We start from the raw sequence: 17,829 nt of genomic DNA, 5'->3' as shown, positions 1-17,829 counted from the left end.
GCCTGACTACTACTCACCCTCTAAGACACACTCCAGCCTTTCTCTCCTCTGAGATGTCTTCCCTCATCACACATCCACAGGTTGGATAAGATCTCTCTCCTCTATGCACAGGGCTCCCAGGCACAGGTGGGCAGCCATTCCAGAAAGCACATTGCTCAATCTCCCATGACCCACGTAACCATGGGCAGCGGTCCGGTCTCTGCATTTTCCACATTTGAATTATTCTGATTATGTGTCTGCCTTCCCAGTTGACAAGATGTCCACTGGGTAAGTGTGGACTGTGCCCTACTGACATTACCATTCTCAGCACCTGTGAGAGTCTAAGAGAAAGCCTGGTACTTCCAGCTGGGGGAAAGGGTGATTGGTTGGAGAGATTAAAGATGTCTTTCACTGTTAAGTCAGCAGCTGGGATTCATCTGAAAGCTTCCAAAGCAAAGGGTAAAGATGGAGAAGAACCTCCCGTGCAGCAAGACAAAGTCGTGAGCACACGTGCTGCAACGTGAACAGCTATGGTCTGGGCTTCCCAGAACGCCCTCTCCTTCGGGCTTGTGCTCTCCTCCACCCCAGAGTCAGGCAGATACACAAGAAAGACAAACCCTCCTAGCTCTGCTTCCCTGCACAACACATCTCTGAAGAGGAGGGCAAAGACTAGAGAGTGGGAAAACTACTTTGATAGACCAAGAATAACAAGCCCAAATGATCTAGTAGTGGAAACCTGTACAAGATTACAAGAAAGTAGAATAAGATATGTTGTAACAGCTACAAATCAGGTAAGGTGTTCACACAAAGGAAGGGTCTCTAATTATGAGTCAGAGGGTCTGGGGTGCCAAGCGGGCAGCAGCTGACCTCAGAAGCAGATCGAAGGAATGAACGAATGGAATCTGGCAGGTGACTGTGTGGCAGGGATTGGAAAGACAAGAGGCCTGGCATTCTTGGCACCCTTCCTGAACTTATTGAATTTCTAGCCATCTAAATAATTAGCTCCCCCTTGAATGAAAGGGTTTTCATATCAGTAGCTATGAAATGAAACGTATAAATTAATACAATCAAATATACTCTCTGCATAGTATGATATCCTTATGACCCATAATTCCATGAAGATAAGGAATTATAGGCCCAAGTAATGAAAGCACTGTGCCGCGCCTGGGCAGAGCTCGCCATTCCGCCAAAGGCACTACTTACAAATGAGCCAAGTATTCCAGAAACCTGATGGAACTGTGCCAAGCTCTCAGAAATGTCTGACATACAATCTTGAATCATAGCTGAGTGTCTGTGTCATTCTCAACTCTGCACACGCTGACAACGCACTAGTAGCAAGGAGGGCCACAATCAAGGAATCTCCTACTAGGTCCAGAGCTCCCTTTGTTCTGTGTTGACAGTCAGACGCTGGGCCACACCCCTGTATCAGGAGACGTTGCTTCGGGGGACAGTGAGGGGGAGAAGCAGTAATCAAGGGATTATATCCCTCCAGAGTTTAGGGACACCCTCTGAAACTGAACTCCATGCAAACACAGACAAAATGGTTTTACTTATAAAATGCGAAACACCAGCCATTCTAACAGAAGATCGGTAAATGTGATGCTCCTAAGACCAGGGTATCTCTTAAAATTCTACAAGTAGTCAAAGCCATTGTTAAGAAGGCAACTGGGGCTGGGTGTTGTGGTTCACGCCTGTAATTCCAGCACTTTGGGAGGCCAAGGTGGGGGAATCATGAGGTCAGGAGTTCGAGACCTGGCTAACATGGTGAAGCCAGCCTGGTCAACGTGGTGAAAACCCGTCTCTACTAAAAATACAAAAATTAGCTGGGTGTGGTGGAGCATGCCTATAATCCCAGCTACTTGGGAGGCTGAGGCAGGAGAATGGCTTGAACCCAGGAGGTGGAGGTTGCGGTGAGCTGAGATCATGCCACTGCATTTAGGCCTGGGTGACACAGCAAGACTCCATCTCAACAACAACAACAAAAAGAAGGCAACTGGGCCACCAGCTCTAAGCCACCAACCCCAGTGTGAGAGGGTCCCCTCAGATGGGCAGTGAGGTATGAGACCTGCGCTGCCCAGCTCTGCTTGCTTCTCTCATTTCTGTCGCAGGCAGATCAACATCGCCACATGAAGGCTTTCTGGGCCCAAATCCACCCCTCCCCATCTTCATCGTTCAGAGAGGTTGTCCCCAGGAAACCTCTTTTATTCCTAACTCCATCTCAGTGTCTGCTCGGCAGAGGACCTGACTTGACACTTCTCCTCTAGCTCCAGCTGACATGTTCACACTCACGGAAAGACAGTTTCTAGTTTGATTTGAATAATGACAACAGCACTTGAGCAAGTGCTATATGGTGGGTTGATGACAGGCATGCTGATGGCAAAGCAAGTAAAGTACCCGTCGCATCTGCCGAGAGAGAGCCCAGCCACAATCAACACATGGCACCAGACGCAAAAAGACCAGGCAGTTTACCTCCTGAGTAAAGCACTCTACGGTGCCAAAAAGACCACACAGTTCACCCCCGAGTGACACATCCCACAGTGCCAGTGTGGCAGTCACAACCTCATTGCCACAACCATCTTACTGCTCATCTCTTTCTTTGCTGCCAACTACCAAGCCAGTTCCTTTCCTCCCCCACAGCCCTCCCCACTCCCCAGTTAAACCCACAGCTTGTGTCTAAAGGAGGAAACAGAATTTCAATACCAGCTTCAGGAAAATCTATCACAGAACACAGATCCATACCCAAATTCACTGTACCCTAAAGCTAAGTATTAACACCTGTAACTTAGCTGTCCGCCAAACCCTCCCAACCTCCTAGAACTTAGGAATCAAAACTCTGTCAAGAAATCCTAGTTCATTTCAGAAGGTTCTTCACAAAATCAAAACGCTTTTCTTACAGGAGAACATTCATCTTTCTTTAGAAGCAAAGCACATATTTACTTTACATTTGTTTCTAATAAGATTAACAGGCTACATACAGCCCCACCTCAGGTTAGAGATGAACAGAGAAAAACATGGCTACAGGCAGGCACACTAGTCACTAGTCAGAAATTAAAACTCAGGCAAGAACTAGCACAAAAGAATAAAAGCACACAAGCCAACCCTGAGGCCATAAGCCCTAAAACTCCATGCCATGAAGACAGGGCTTCTCAGGCACAATGTAATCCCTTGCATTCACACTTACCATCTTGAGTCATTAAGAAAATTCATATAACACTTTTTTTGTTTTTGAGATGGTGTCTCGCTCTGTCGCCCAGATTGGAGTGTAGTGGTGTGATCTCTGCTCACTGCAACCTCTGCCTCCTAGGTTCAAGCGATTCTCCTGCCTCAGCCTCCCAAGTAGCTGGGATTACAGGTGTCCACCACCACGCTCAGCTAATTTTTGTATTTTTAGTAGAGACAGGGTTTCACCATGCTGTCCAGGCTGGTCTCAAACACCTGGCCTCAAGTGATCCTCCCACCTTAGCCTCCCAAAATGCTGGGATTGCAGATGTGGATGATCCTCCCAGCCTATCCTAAGTTTTTTTAATTCAAAAGTTTCCTATTATGTTTTTATCAATTAAACACTTAATTTAAAAAGTTTAAACTTGCATTTTCAAGTCTCAAGTTTACCTACTTAATTCAGTACCTATTGATGAAGCTAAAAAAAATTTACTGCTTTAAATATTTGAGATCTTCCCAGAAATATAAAATGTCTAATATAACATACAGTGATGTATCTTAAATACATCTGTGTCTATAAGTGCTTTTATAGCCAGTGAATGACTACTGTACACTTAACACAGCCTGAAACAGGGCATCAATCTTTAATAGCACCTTTCTCAAGACACTATATTGATATTTGACTTACACAAAAATATCACAGCCAAGTGGAAATAAAAACCAGTCATAATGTTACAAGGAGAGGAAAGCATCTAAATAGAAAAAGTATTTTGGTGAAGAAGTGATTGAGAATCCTTCAATCCTGTTGCACCTGAGGAACAGAACATGACCTCCTCTTGGTGTGCGCTCGGCCTGTGGTGGTGGGATGATCCCAGAGGCGAATGCGGGTGGTTGCCTGCTTTTCCATTCCCTGCATCCAGCATCTGAGCTGGGGTGTGAACTTTCCGCCCTCCAAGTTCTCTCACTCAAACTTATGGACTTTTTTAAACTCATGAAGGTATATTTGCTTATAGGAAAGAACACCTCTTCCCCTTTTAAACCCTATATTGAGATTCTGAAAACTGAACCCAGTGGGACACCTGTGGTTTTGGTCTGGGATGACTTTTCGCTATTTTAAAACAAAACGAAACAATATCCCATGTTAGGTATATGCAAGCAACTGACTCCCTCAACCTGTGCTGCGGTGAACCTATGAAGTCTAAGCTATCTTTTTTTTTTCTAAGCTATCTTAAAAGTCAAAAAAAAAATGCACATCGATCACCAAGGAAATAGAAATTAAAACGACATTATCTTACCACATAAATCAACGGTTTAACATACACTAATTGGATTTCTGTTTCTGACCATGAGAGTGTAAGGAGGTAGAGACTATTCCACTCTAACAATTGGAAAACAGGAAAAACTATTTCCTGATGTCAAACAATAGGCAGGATAGAAAGCAATCCCCAAGAGCAGAGAAACAAAGTGAGCACTGGGATCACACTTTCGGTCCGAAAATAATTTCTGAGCCAAAGTACAGTGAGTGGGGAACTCGGACAAAAGCCTCACAGTCTTGCTGAGTTGAATTTGTAACGGAAACTAGAATACCTGAAATGAAAACGACACTAGGTAGGATTTGTAGCAGATTAGGCACTGCAAAGGGAAGAATGAAGAGGATGTGGAGAAATAGGAACGCTCCTACACAGCTGTTGGGAGTGTAAATTAGTTCAACCATTGTGGAAGACAGGGTGGCGATTTCTCGAGGTTCTAGAAATAGAAATACCATTTGACTCAGCAATCCCATTACTGGGTATATACCCAAAGAACTATAAATCATTCTACTATGAGGACACATGCACACGAATGTTCATTGCAGCCCTGTGTACAATACCAAAGACCTGGAACCAACCCAAAAGCCCATCAATGATAGACTGGACAAAGAAAATGTGGTATATATACACCATGGAATACTACGCAGCCATAAAAAACGATGAGTTTGTGTCCTTTGCAGGGACTTGGATGAATCTGGAAGCCATCATTCTCAGCAAACTGACAAAAGAACATAAAACCAAACACCGCATGTTCTCACTCATAGGTGGGTGTTAAACACTGAGAACATGTAGACTCAGGGAGAGGAGCATCACACACTGGGGGCAGTTGGGGGGGGGGTTAGGGGAGGGACAGTGAGGGGTGGGGAGGGTGGGAAGGGATAACATGGGGAGAAATGCTGGATATAGTACACACCTAAAGTAAAATTTAAAAAAAAAGAATGAATGAATTTGAAGACAGCAATAAACTCTCCAAAATGAAGCACAAGAAGAAAAGTGGTAACAGAGCATCGGTGACCTATGAGACAATCTCAAAGGGCTCTAAGACTTAATAATTGGAGTCCCAAGGGAAAAAGGGTTAGAGAAAAAAAGGACATAATATCTGAAGGGATGTGGAAAAATATTTCCAGATTTGCTGAAAACTATAAACCCAAAGGTCCAGAAGCTCAATGACAACCAAATAAAATGTTTTTAAAAAATCACATCAAGCCCCAGCACAATGCCTCCTACCTATAATCTCAGCACTTGGGGAGGCTGAGGCAGGAGGATCACTTGAGCCTAGGAGTTTAAGACCACTCAGAATGGCTTTTGTTAAAAAGCAAAAAAATAACAGATGCTGGTGAGGTTGTGGAGAAAAATGAACACTTACACACTGTTGGTTGAAGTGTAAATTAGTTCAGCCATTGTGGAAGCCGGTGCAGTGATTCTTCAAAGATCTAAAGACAGAAATACGATTCAACCCAGCAATCCCATTACTGGGTAGATACCCAAAGAAATTTAAATCACTTTATTATTAAGACACATGCACGCATATGCTCAATGATGCACTATTAACAATAGTGAAGATACGGAATCAACCTAAATGCTCATCAATAGTAGACTGGATAAAGAAAATGTGGTATATATACACTATGGAATACTATGCAGCCACAAAAAAAATTAGATCATGTCCTTTGTAGGAACATGGATGGAGATGGAAGCCATTATCCTTAGCAAACTAACACAGGAACAGAAACCAAATACCACATGTTCTCACTTATAAGTGGGAGCTAAATGATGAGAACACATGGACACAGAGGGGAACGACACCCACTGGGGCCTTCAGGAAGGTGGAAGGTGGGAGGAGAGAGAGGATCAGGAAAAATAGCTAATGGGTACTAGGCTTAATATCTGGATGATAAAATAATCTGTACAACAAACTCCCATGACACAGGTTTACCTATGTAACAAACCTGCACTTGTATCCCTGAATTGAAAAGTTAAAAAACCAGAAATATTACAAGGGTAAAAAAGCACATTTCGGGAGAGAGATCCAAGATGGCTGATGATTAGCAGCTCGGGCACGTACCTCCCAGTGAAAGCGCAAAGAACGAGAGGACGCCACACTTTCAGACGAATATTAGTTGCTCACGGACCACGAGATTCCCAGTGGAGGAGCTCCACGGGTCGCCAGGGCGACTCTTGTGGCCGGCGTGGCGGTTTTGCTGGTGCCTTAGCACGCCAGTTCTTGGTGCAGAGTCCGGATATTCCCGGGCAGAAAAGCACCATCAATCTTAACACCGCTCTTTTGGCCGGCTCAGTGGATTGCTCAGATTTCGGCGCAGGGAATCAACAAGTTGGACGTCAGAGACCCAGTTAGAAAGTCGGTAATTATAAAGACGATAGACGGACAAATATATAATGAAGGGAAGAAACCAGCGTAAAAAGGTAGAGAATACTCAAAATCAGAATGCCTCTCCCTCTACAGGGGATTGCAATTCCTCATCAGTAACGGAACAAGGCTTAATAGATTACACCGGTATTCCAATAACAGAAGCAGGTTTCCAAACGTGGGTGATAAGAAACTTCTGTGAATTAAAAGAACTTATTCTAACCCAATGCAAAGAAACTAAGAACCTTGAAAAAAGGTTTAACGAAATGTTAATGAGAATGGACAATTTAGAGAAGAATATAAGTGAATTGACGGAGCTGAAAAACACAACACGAGAACTTCGCGAAGCATGCACAAGTTTAAACAGTCGAATTGATCAAGCGGAAGGAAGGATATCAGAAGTCGAGGACCAGCTCAGTGAAATGAAACGAGAAGACAAAAATGCAGAAAAAAGGATGAAAAGGAATGGGCAAAGTCTCCAGGAAATATGGGACTATGTGAAAAGACCTAATTTACGTTTGATAGGTGTACCTGAATGTGATGAAGAGAATGAATCCAAGTTGGAAAATACTCTTCAGGATATCATTCAGGAAAATTTTCCCAACCTGGCAAGGCAGGGTAATATTCAACTCCAGGTAATACAGAGAACACCACAAAGATATTCTTCAAGAAGACCAACCCCAAGGCACATAATTGCCAGATTTATTAGGGTTGAAATGAAGGAGAAAATACTAAGGGCAGCTAGAGAGAAAGTTCAGGTTACCCATAAAGGGAAACCTATCAGACTTACAGCAGATCTCTCAGCAGAAACCCTACAAGCCAGAAAAGAGTGGGGACCAATATTTAACATCCTTAAAGAAAAGAACTTTCAACCCAGAATTTCCTATCCAGCCAAACTAAGCTTTATGTGCGAAGGAAAAATTAAATCTTTTGCGAACAAACAAGTACTTAGAGAGTTCACCACCACCAGGCCTGCTTTACAAGAGCTTCTGAAAGAAGCACTATACATATAAAGGAACAACCAATATCAGCCTTTCCAAAAATATATCAAAAAGCAAAGAACTTTAACACAATAAAAAATTCACATCAACTAATGGGCAAAACAGCCAGCTAGCATCAAATGCTGGTATTAAACTTACATATATTTTAATTGGATAAAAAGCCAAAACCCATCGGTATGCTGCATCCGGGCCCATCTTACATGAAACAATACACAAAGACTCAGAGAGAAGGAGGAAGATTTACCAATTGAACAGAGAGTAAAAATAAACTAATAAACAAAAAGCAGCAGATGCAATTCTCATCTCTGATAAAGTAGACTTTAAACCAACAAAGATCAAAAGAGGCGAGGAATGACATTACATAATGGCAAAAGGATCAATGCAACAAGAAGAGCTAACGATTCTATAGATCAACGAGATAGAAAATTAACAAGGATATTCAGAACTTGAACTCAGACCCGGAACAAGTAAACTTAATAAATATTTATAGTACTCTCCACTTCAAATACACAAAACATACATTACCACCTCACACCTATTCCAAAGGTGACTATATAATTGGAAGTAAATCACTCCTCAGTAATCGCATAGCATTTCATAGGTTTAAATTAAATATTGGTTGGCTGTTTGTTTGTTATCTTCTTCCCTTACTCCTTCCTGATTACATCATTAAGTATAATTATCAGTATAAAAGAGGTTTTCAATACCCATTACTAAATTGCATTCTAGCCTGGGCAAGAAAGCAATACTCCCATTCTCTCTCCCTCTTTCTTTTCCTTCTCCCTCCTCCCCATTCTCTCTCTCTCTTTCTCTTCCTTTTTTCTCCTTCCTATTCTCTCTCTCTCTTTCTCAAAAAAAAAAAAAAAAGCACATTTCATAATGATAAAGGGGTCAACTCACCAAGAGGAATTGATAACCCTAAGCATTTATGCACTTAATAACAGATACATAATGGAAAACTAATAGATCTGCTAAATTGAAATAGAAAAATCCACAATTATACTTGGAGACTTCAATATAAATAGTGATATATATACAAGATGTGAGCAAGACTCTGAAGCAACTGGACACAGCTGACACTTGGGGAACACTTTAACCCACAAGAGAAGATGCGTATGGACCCCCCCAACACACGATACACCACAATTTATAGCATACAGCAAGTCTCAGCACATTTAAAAGAACTGAAATGATATAACATATGGCCTCTAACCACAATTACAAACCAATAGCAGAAAGCTCTCTGGGGAATCTCTATACATTTGAAAATTAACACATTTCCAAACTGTAAGGTAAACAAAGAGAATTTTTAAAAATCAGGAAGTATTTTGAACTGAATATGAATAAATATCAAAATTTGTATTATATAACTTAGAAATTTATAGCTTAAATGCTTAATGCCTAAATGGAAAGGTATAAAATAAAGATGCTTTCTTTAAAAACTAGAAAAAGAAGAGCAAATTATAAACACAAAGTAGAGCAAAAAAGAAAAATGAGACAGGAAGCCAATAAGAAAAGGAACAAACAAAAAATTAAAGTCAGAATTGGTTCTTTGAAAAGATCTTTCTAAATAGATTTATCTAAGAAAGTCATAAGGATTTTTTTTGCAGTATTGTTTATAATAGCAAAAAGTCAGAAAGTATTAAGAGCTTCATTGGCTGGGCACGGTGGCTCACGCCTGTAATCCCAGCACTTTAGGAGGCCAAGGCAGGTGGATCACCTGAGGTCAGGAGTTCGAGACCAGCCTGACCAACATGGTGAAATCCCATCTCTACTTAAATATATATGCCTGGCTAATTTATATATATATAAGTATATATAATACATATGTAAATATATACATTATATATACATATTTATAAATATATATTATATATTTTTTATATATTTATGTTATATATATGATTTTATATATTTATATAATGTATAATTATATATTATATAATTATACATTATATAAATATATATTATATATAAATATATATAAAATATGAATATATAAATTAGCCAGGCATGGTGGCAGGTGCCTGTAGTCCCAGCTACTCAGGAGGCTGAGACAGGAGAATCACTTGAACGTGGGAGGCAGAGGTTGCAGTAAACTGAGACTGCACCACTGCACTCCAGCCTGGGTAACAGAGCAAGACTCCAGCTCAAAAAAAAAAAAAGAACTGTATTATGCTCTGTCTACATGAGACTCCTATGCAGCTATTTAAAAGGTTACAAAAGAATATGTAATAAACTTGGAAAATATTCATGATACTGTAGACAAAAAAAAAAAAACAGGTTACAAAACATAACCCCCACTTTTACAAAAAGGTTATTTTGGGCAGATTAAATATCAGAACAATCTAGGCTTACTCAAAGTGATTTATTTTCCTTATATGTATCTCCCTCAGTTCTTTTCTGTTGACTTTTTGTGTATTTTGATTATGAAGTTAATTTTACTCTAAATATTAGTCAAAACTCTTCAAACAAAAACTAAGCTTTAAGTTTCCCTCTAAAATGTTCCATTAAAATGAGCTCTAGTGTTTGACAGCACAGTAGGGTTACTATAGTTAACAATGATTTATTATATATTTCAAAATAGCTAGAAGGGCAGATTTTGAAGGTTTCCAATGATACGGACAGAAAGCAGGAAAATACTAAGTAGAAAAGCGTACGGTCCATGGCAAGGGTTCTACCCTTAAACCTGGACCCATGGCCCTGAATGAGAACTTCATATCCCCATTTTCTGGCCCAAATGTCACCTTTTGGCCCACCACACCCCATCCTGTGCCCATAAAAACCCCAAGATCTACTGATAGAGGAGCAAAATACCATGGCAGAGAAAGCAAGAAAAGAACCATCTGAACATTGAGGGGCAGAGACTATGGACATCAAAGACTTCGGTTGGAGAGGAGTTTGGCTGCGGATGGTCAGAGAGGAGTACTTCTCCCTCCAGGGAAATATTATCTTCCCACTCCATCTCCTCTCCAGTTCCCAATCCCACTGAGAGCCACTTCCACCACTCAATAAAATCTCCACATTCACTATCTTTCGAGCCTGTGTGACCTGATTGTTCCTGGACACTGGACAAGAACCCATGTACCAAAACGGCAGGGTGTAAAAGACTGTCACCCTGATCCTCCACTGAGCTGGTTTAACACTTAACCATCTGTGAACAGCAAATGCCAAAAGAACACTGATTGTAACACACGCCCTCTGGTGCTCCAGAGGTCGCAGGCAACCCCTAGATGCTGCCACGGCTGGTACTAGGTTTGCTCCTGCCGGTGCCAAAGACACTCACCCCAGCTCCTACACCTGCTCTGTGTGATTCTCATCCTGCAAGGAGTTTGAGCATGGCAGTCAAGTAAATGAGCCACCCCTGTCACAAGTCCCACAAGCAGGACAAGGGAACTCTCCCATCTCACAAACACAGAGAAATGATAAATGTTTGAGGTAATAGATATGCTAATTATCCTGATATGTTCATTACCCATTGTATGTATATATCAAAATATCACATGTGCCCCATAAATATGTACAATTACGTATCAATTAAAAAAAGAAAAAAGTTCTTAATAATTAAGGTGGGATGATCTAGTGTACAAACTCTAGGTTAACCCCCCAAAAATTATTTATTTGTCAAAATCTAAATTTCTCTGCTGTTTTACCAAGGAAAGATACTATTTAGAACAAAGATAAAAATTTTAGTTTGTTTGCTTAGTCTAAAAAGCAAGTTGAAGTTAACATTTAACATGATTAGGAATTTTCTAATTGTTTTATCGTTCTTCAGAACTAGGTTTAAAGCCAGGTGTGGTGGTTCACGCCTGTAATCCCAACACTTTGGGAGGCTGAGGTAGGAGGGATTGCTTGAGCACGGGAGGTCAAGGGTGCGATGAGCCAAGCCTGCACCATTGCACTCCAGCCTGGGTGACAGAGCAAGGCCTTGTCTCAAAACAAAGCAAAACAAAACAAAATCCTACATTTACAAAAATCATAGTTCTATTATATAAACCTCTAAGACTTCCGTACAACATTTAGGGGAAATTTTTATTATTTTCTGCTTAGCAAAAAATATTTTGTTCCACTGTAGCCAGATTTATTTTAGATAAACTTTGAATTTGTAATGTTCTTCTCACAATAAATATTTCATTCAATGAGAAACTTCACAAAAATACCAAATGATTCATTACTGCAGTCTCGTTAGAAGAAGATCTGGGGTTGGCAAAGTGATTTAGTTCCAAAAAAGATAATGGAACGAACAACAAACTCAATGTACCACGGGCATGGTTCCAGGTTTTGGAACCCTAGGCAGAAGCATTTGTCCTGATCAGTTACACAAGTTATAAATTAACTTACTCGGCATATTTGAATGTTTATGACAGTAAACTAATGCTCTCATTTGGGGGTGGGGGAGGGGCAGGCAGCAGTCTGAGGAGTAGACTCATAAAGATATGTACAACAAATTCTGCCCTTATTTGGGGCAGGGGATCTAAGCAAAAGATAAGTGGTATACATAAATATACATTCTTTGTGGCGTTCCATGTGCCATTAGAGTTATGAGCCATGCATTCAGAAATAGCACAGCTGGCCTTTCTCTGAATTGGGGGTGGGCAGGAGACAATGATGGCAGGCCTGGACGGACAGCCAGGGGAACAGAGACTGATAGGACAGTCCCAAAGGGTGACACTGAAGTCTCACGAAGACCATCACTGACATACAGAGCACTTACGGCATTCTATGGATAATTCCACATCTGCATCTCCCTCTGCCTCTGTTTCTCTAGCACATGCTATCATTTACAGCAATCCCATGGTGTACACACGAACTTCGTATCATAGATAGGAATCTGATAAGTTGATTAACTGGTCCAGGTTCCCAATAAGCAGTAGAGCTGGGAAGGAGGTCAGCCTCCAAGCTCCTCATCACTACCTGTCTTGTACCCTCTTTGGATGACCACCACTGGGTTCTTATCTGCAGGCATCAATCTCACCCCATCACACTTCTTGGTCTTTGCTAATCCACCAAGCCCATGCATGTATTTCCTCCTACTCTGCCCAAAGTCTCCTCCCCGCACCCAGCCACCCTCTACAGGAATCTCAATCATTATTTGATGCCAATGAGTCCTCCTTTATAACCTTCTCTGCAGCCCCTGTAAAACTTAAATGGTTTTTTTCTTACAGAGTCTCTATTTAAGAAGCATAGTAAGAGTTTATATCAGGACATAAAGATGTATATTTTGGCTAAAATTCTTTTTCTTAATCAATATTTGAGTAAAGTCAGCATTCCTGAAGTCAGTCAATAAAACCACTGCCTACTTTTTGCTGGGAACAGTGTAGTGCACTGAAGACAAAGCTGAATGAGACAGCTGCTGCCCTTCACAGACCCTCCAAGGCAGGGATAAAGGAGGCAAGGATGCAAGTGATTTCCAAAGGGAACGCCAGGTGCTACCAGGAGCTTCGGTACCCCAGGAGGGGTTTAGATTTCAGAGTTGTTTAAACCTAACTCTTTTATTCTTTCAAATAAATGCACCTGATTCAACCTTATTTTAATTGAGCTAACAGCATGAATGCCTTTAAAATCATTCCAAGGGAGGCAATGTTTTCTTAAACACAATGCAAAAGCAATAAAGAAAGAAAACTTCGTACATTTGACTTCACTAAAATCAAAAACTTCTGTTTGTTGAAAGATATTAGGAAAAGGAATAGGGAAATCACAGGCTGGAAAATTGCAATACATGTATGTGATGCATGCATCCAGAATAAAGAATGCATGTAAAACAATAAAGAATGTGAAAAGCAAATGTGCAAAAGGCTTCAACACGTTTTTCACAAGAAGATATCCAAATGGCTAATAAATACATGAAAAAATGCTCGAGGTGGGTGTGGTGGCTCACACCTGTAATCCCAGCACTTTGGGAGGCCGAGGTGGGTGGATCATCTGAGGTCAGGGGTTCAAGACCAGCCTGACCAATATGGTGAAACCCCGTCTCTACTAAAAACACAAAAATTAGCTGGCCATGGTGGCACACACTGTAGTCCCAGCTACTTGGGAGGCTGAGGCAGGAGAATCATTTGAACTTGAGAGGCGGAGGTTGCAGTGAGCCAAGATCATGTGGCTACACTCAGGCCAAGCAACAGAGCAAGACTCCATCTCAAAGAAAGAAAGAAAAACAAAAAATATAAAAGTTATATCCACAAAAATTCATACAAGAACTTAATTGACATTAGCAAAAACAATGGAAGCAACCTACATGTCCATCAGGAGGGGAATGGATAAACAGATGGGGATCAATCATGCAGCAGAATACCACACACCACTGATCTCACAGACTGAATCTGCTGACCAAAAGAAGTAAGACCAAAAATCTGCATATTGTACAATTCCATTTATATGAAGTTCAAAAGCAAGCTAATCTATGGATGAGAAAAATCAGAACAGTGATTGCACTTGGCAGGAACAGGACTGCCTAGAAAGGAGCAAGAGAGATCTAAGCTAGAAAGGGTAAATGGAACTAGGCTATATTTTTATTTGAGTGTTAGTCACAGGTATATAAAAATTCATTCAGGTATGTACCTTAGATTTATATACTTTATTTTATATTTTAAATCTCAAAAAAATAAATGCATGTGTCATTTAAGGAGCTTATCTTACTTATAATATTCTATCACTCAATGGATATTTACTAATCACCTACTGGGTGCCAGGCATCCTTCTAGGCACAGGAGCTACAACAATGAACAAAACAGAGAGAAATTTCTGCCCTCATGTAGCTTATGTTTTATGGAGGAAAGAGAGACAATAAACAAAATAAACAAATATTTTATGCAGTATTTTATAAAGAGAAAAGTAAAGAACAAAAAAATTCAAAATGGAATGGGGATAGGGAATGTACACTACAATCTCAGCATTGACCACACAAACTGCTATTTAAGTTGAATCATGATAGTCATGTACAACACATTCCATGTGTAGCTTATTTTTTTTAATTGCATTTCTATTTGATCGAGGTATGACCCATTCACAGTGCATACTTAGAACAGCAGTTACCTCACCTTCTATATTACCTTTATCTGAAATTAACTTACTATCTTTCCTTTTATTTTAGTTTGTAAGACAGAGTGTCTATTATTTATGAAGCACTCAAGGGAGGAAAATCCAATAAAGCTCAAGTTTACCCTCCACCATATCTCAAGGAAATGGTAATACTTCTTCCCAGGAGACTTTTCATGTTAAAGTAAATATAAATTAATCACCATGGGTTGCTACAGCTTCAAACTCAACTTTTATTCAGTAGGTTTCATTTGCTATACGTAATGGCACAACAAGAAAAATAATCCAGCTCATAGTTGTAAGGATGAAATTAAACTGTAAAAAACAAACTTAGTCTATTGAATTTGGCAATGATGAGGCACAGTCAACAAAAGAAAAATAGACAAATTGGACTTCATGAAAGTTCAAAAAAACTGTGCATCTATTAACACTATTAACAGAGTAAAAAGGCAACCACAGAATGGGAGAAAACATTTGCATATCACACACCTGATAAAGGATTGATACCTAGAATACACCAAGAACTTAAAAAATTACAGGGGCCGGGCGCGGTGGCTCACGCCTGTAATCCCAGCACTTTGGGAGGCCGAGGCGGGTGGATCACGAGGTCAAGAGATCGAGACCATCCTGGTCAACATGGTGAAACCCCGTCTCTACTAAAAATACAAAAAATTAGCTGGGCACTGTGGCGCGTGCCTGTAATCCCAGCTACTCAGGAGGCTGAGATAGGAGAATTGCCTGAACCTAGGAGGCGGAGGTTGCGGTGAGCCGAGATCGTGCCATTGCACTCCAGCCTGGGTAACAAGAGCGAAACTCCATCTCAAAAAAAAAAAAAAAAAAAAAAATTAACAACAACAAATTGGCAGAGACTTACTCCATCACAATACTTGAACAATCAAGTATTTCACAGTAGGTATTAAAATGGGCAAAGGACTTGCATAGATATTTTTCTAAGGAAGATACGCATGCAAATGGCCAAAAAGCACGTGAAAAGATGCTCAACATAAACTAATAATCAGGGAAATGCAAATCAAAACTACAATGAGATACCACCGCACACCCACAGCACTTTGGGAAACTGAGGCTACAGGATCACCTGAGCCTAGAAATTCAACAACAGACTGGACAATGTAGTAAGACTCCTCCTATCTCTACAAAAAAAAAAAAATTACTTTAATTAGGCGGATGTGGTACTGTGCACCTGTAGTCCAAGCTATTCAGGAGACTGAGGCAAGGAGATCACATGAGCCCAGGAGTTTGAGGCTGCAGCGAGCTATGATTGCACCACTGCACTTCAGCTTGGGTCACAGAGCAAGACTCTGTGAAAAGAAAAAACAAACAGAAAATAACAAGTGTTGTCTAGGCTGTGGAGAGAGTGGACCCTTTGTGCACTCTTGGTGGGAATATAAAATGATGCAGCTGCTATGGAAAACAGTATGAAAGTTCCCTAAAAAATTAAAAAGAATTATCATCGGATCCAGCAATTTCACTTCTGAGTATATATGTACCCAAAATAATTGAAAGCAGGGTTCAAAGATATATTTGTACACCCATGTTTACAGTAGCAGTATTCACAGTAAGGACAATGTGGAAGCAACCCAAGTGTTCACAGATGGATACATGAATAAGCAAAATGTGGTCTATACATGTGATGAAATATTTTTCAGCCTTTAAAGAAAGGAAATTCTGACACATGCTTCCACATGGATGAAGCTTGAGGACATTGTGCTAAGTAAAATAAGCAAAAAGTGATCTCACTTATAAGAGGTACTTAGAGTGGTCAAGATCCTAGACACAAAAAGTGGACTTGTGGTTGGCAAGGGCTGGAAGAAGACCAGAATGGAGAGCTGGTGTTTAATGGGCACAGCGTTTAGTTTTACAGATGAAAAAAGTCCTGGAGATGGATGGTAGTGATAGTTACACAACAACGGGAATGTACTTCATTCCACTGAACTGATACCTAAAGATGGTGAAATAGTAAATTCTATGTTATGTGTATTTTACCACAATAAACAATTGAGGAAAAAGCAAACAGTCCAATTGTCGAAATAAAGTATATTTGCAAAGCAGGATGTTGTAGGGTTGGGTATTTGTTTACTATGGCAATTCCCGGTAATAGGATAATACTTATAAAAAGTATGTCTAAAAGAATCATAATTTGTATCTAGATTGCAAAAACCTGAGCCCCAAGTTATAGGTAAGTTGATAAATGAATGAATGAAGAGGCCTGGAGAAGCCTGGAACAGTCAAGTATCTCACAGTCCACGCTGCACTGACTGCCTCAAGCCTTCTTCTCATGATGTGGATTTGATATAAACCACTGTCAGTTCTTCTGTGCTCAAGGCAGTGACATTGTTGTTCCAACTGTAAGGTTGGGACAAAATCATTCAGTTGCCAAAAGCAATACATCTTGACACACAGTGCTTTAGATTTTTCTCCCAGCTAGAGTTTTCATCAGTTGTAACTTTCACCAAGTACAAGAAGTTGCCCAGAAATTCAGAATTCCATTTATGTTCTTTGGATTTCTATACTTTGGCAGCCACTTCACCACCGTTCTAAGCTGCAAGAGAAAATTAAATATCTAACAAAAATTAAGCATGATATTTAAACTGAAATAAATAGCCTGAAAACAAATTGGGGGAGAGAAAATTAATTTTAGAGTAACAGAAACATCCTGATCCCCAGTCAGGAGCTTATAGTTTTGCGTTTATAGTTTTCCTTTTGATGACTCCTGAGGCAGACAACCTATTCTAAGACCATAGAATACTATTAGACCATTTTCACATATAATTGCTGGATTTCTCACTGTCTACATATCATTTAATCACTGTAAGTATTCATCTAAATAACTTTAATGCAAAAAGCTATTTCAAGCATCTCAAAATATTGAAAATATATCTGGCTAACATTTACAAACTGAAAAAGAACTCCATAAATAATATCTAGGCTGTTTTTGCTTTATTCTAAGCTATATGAC

General features: G+C 40.2%; 1 protein-coding gene across 4 annotated transcripts in view; it reads right to left on the bottom strand.

Moving 5' to 3' along the window:
• The window catches only part of ATP8A2 (ATPase phospholipid transporting 8A2), a 670,261-nt gene that overhangs the window by 591,014 nt on the left and 61,418 nt on the right, over positions 1 to 17,829 (bottom strand). The window lies entirely within an intron of this gene.

This window comes from Aotus nancymaae, unplaced genomic scaffold, assembly GCF_030222135.1.
Source record: "Aotus nancymaae isolate 86718 unplaced genomic scaffold, 86718_ANA_hifiasm-v0.15.2.pri h1tg000009l, whole genome shotgun sequence".
Classification (NCBI taxonomy): domain Eukaryota; kingdom Metazoa; phylum Chordata; class Mammalia; order Primates; family Aotidae; genus Aotus; species Aotus nancymaae.
The sequence above is the reverse complement of the archived record's forward strand: the minus strand, read 5'-3'. Positions and strand labels throughout refer to the sequence as shown.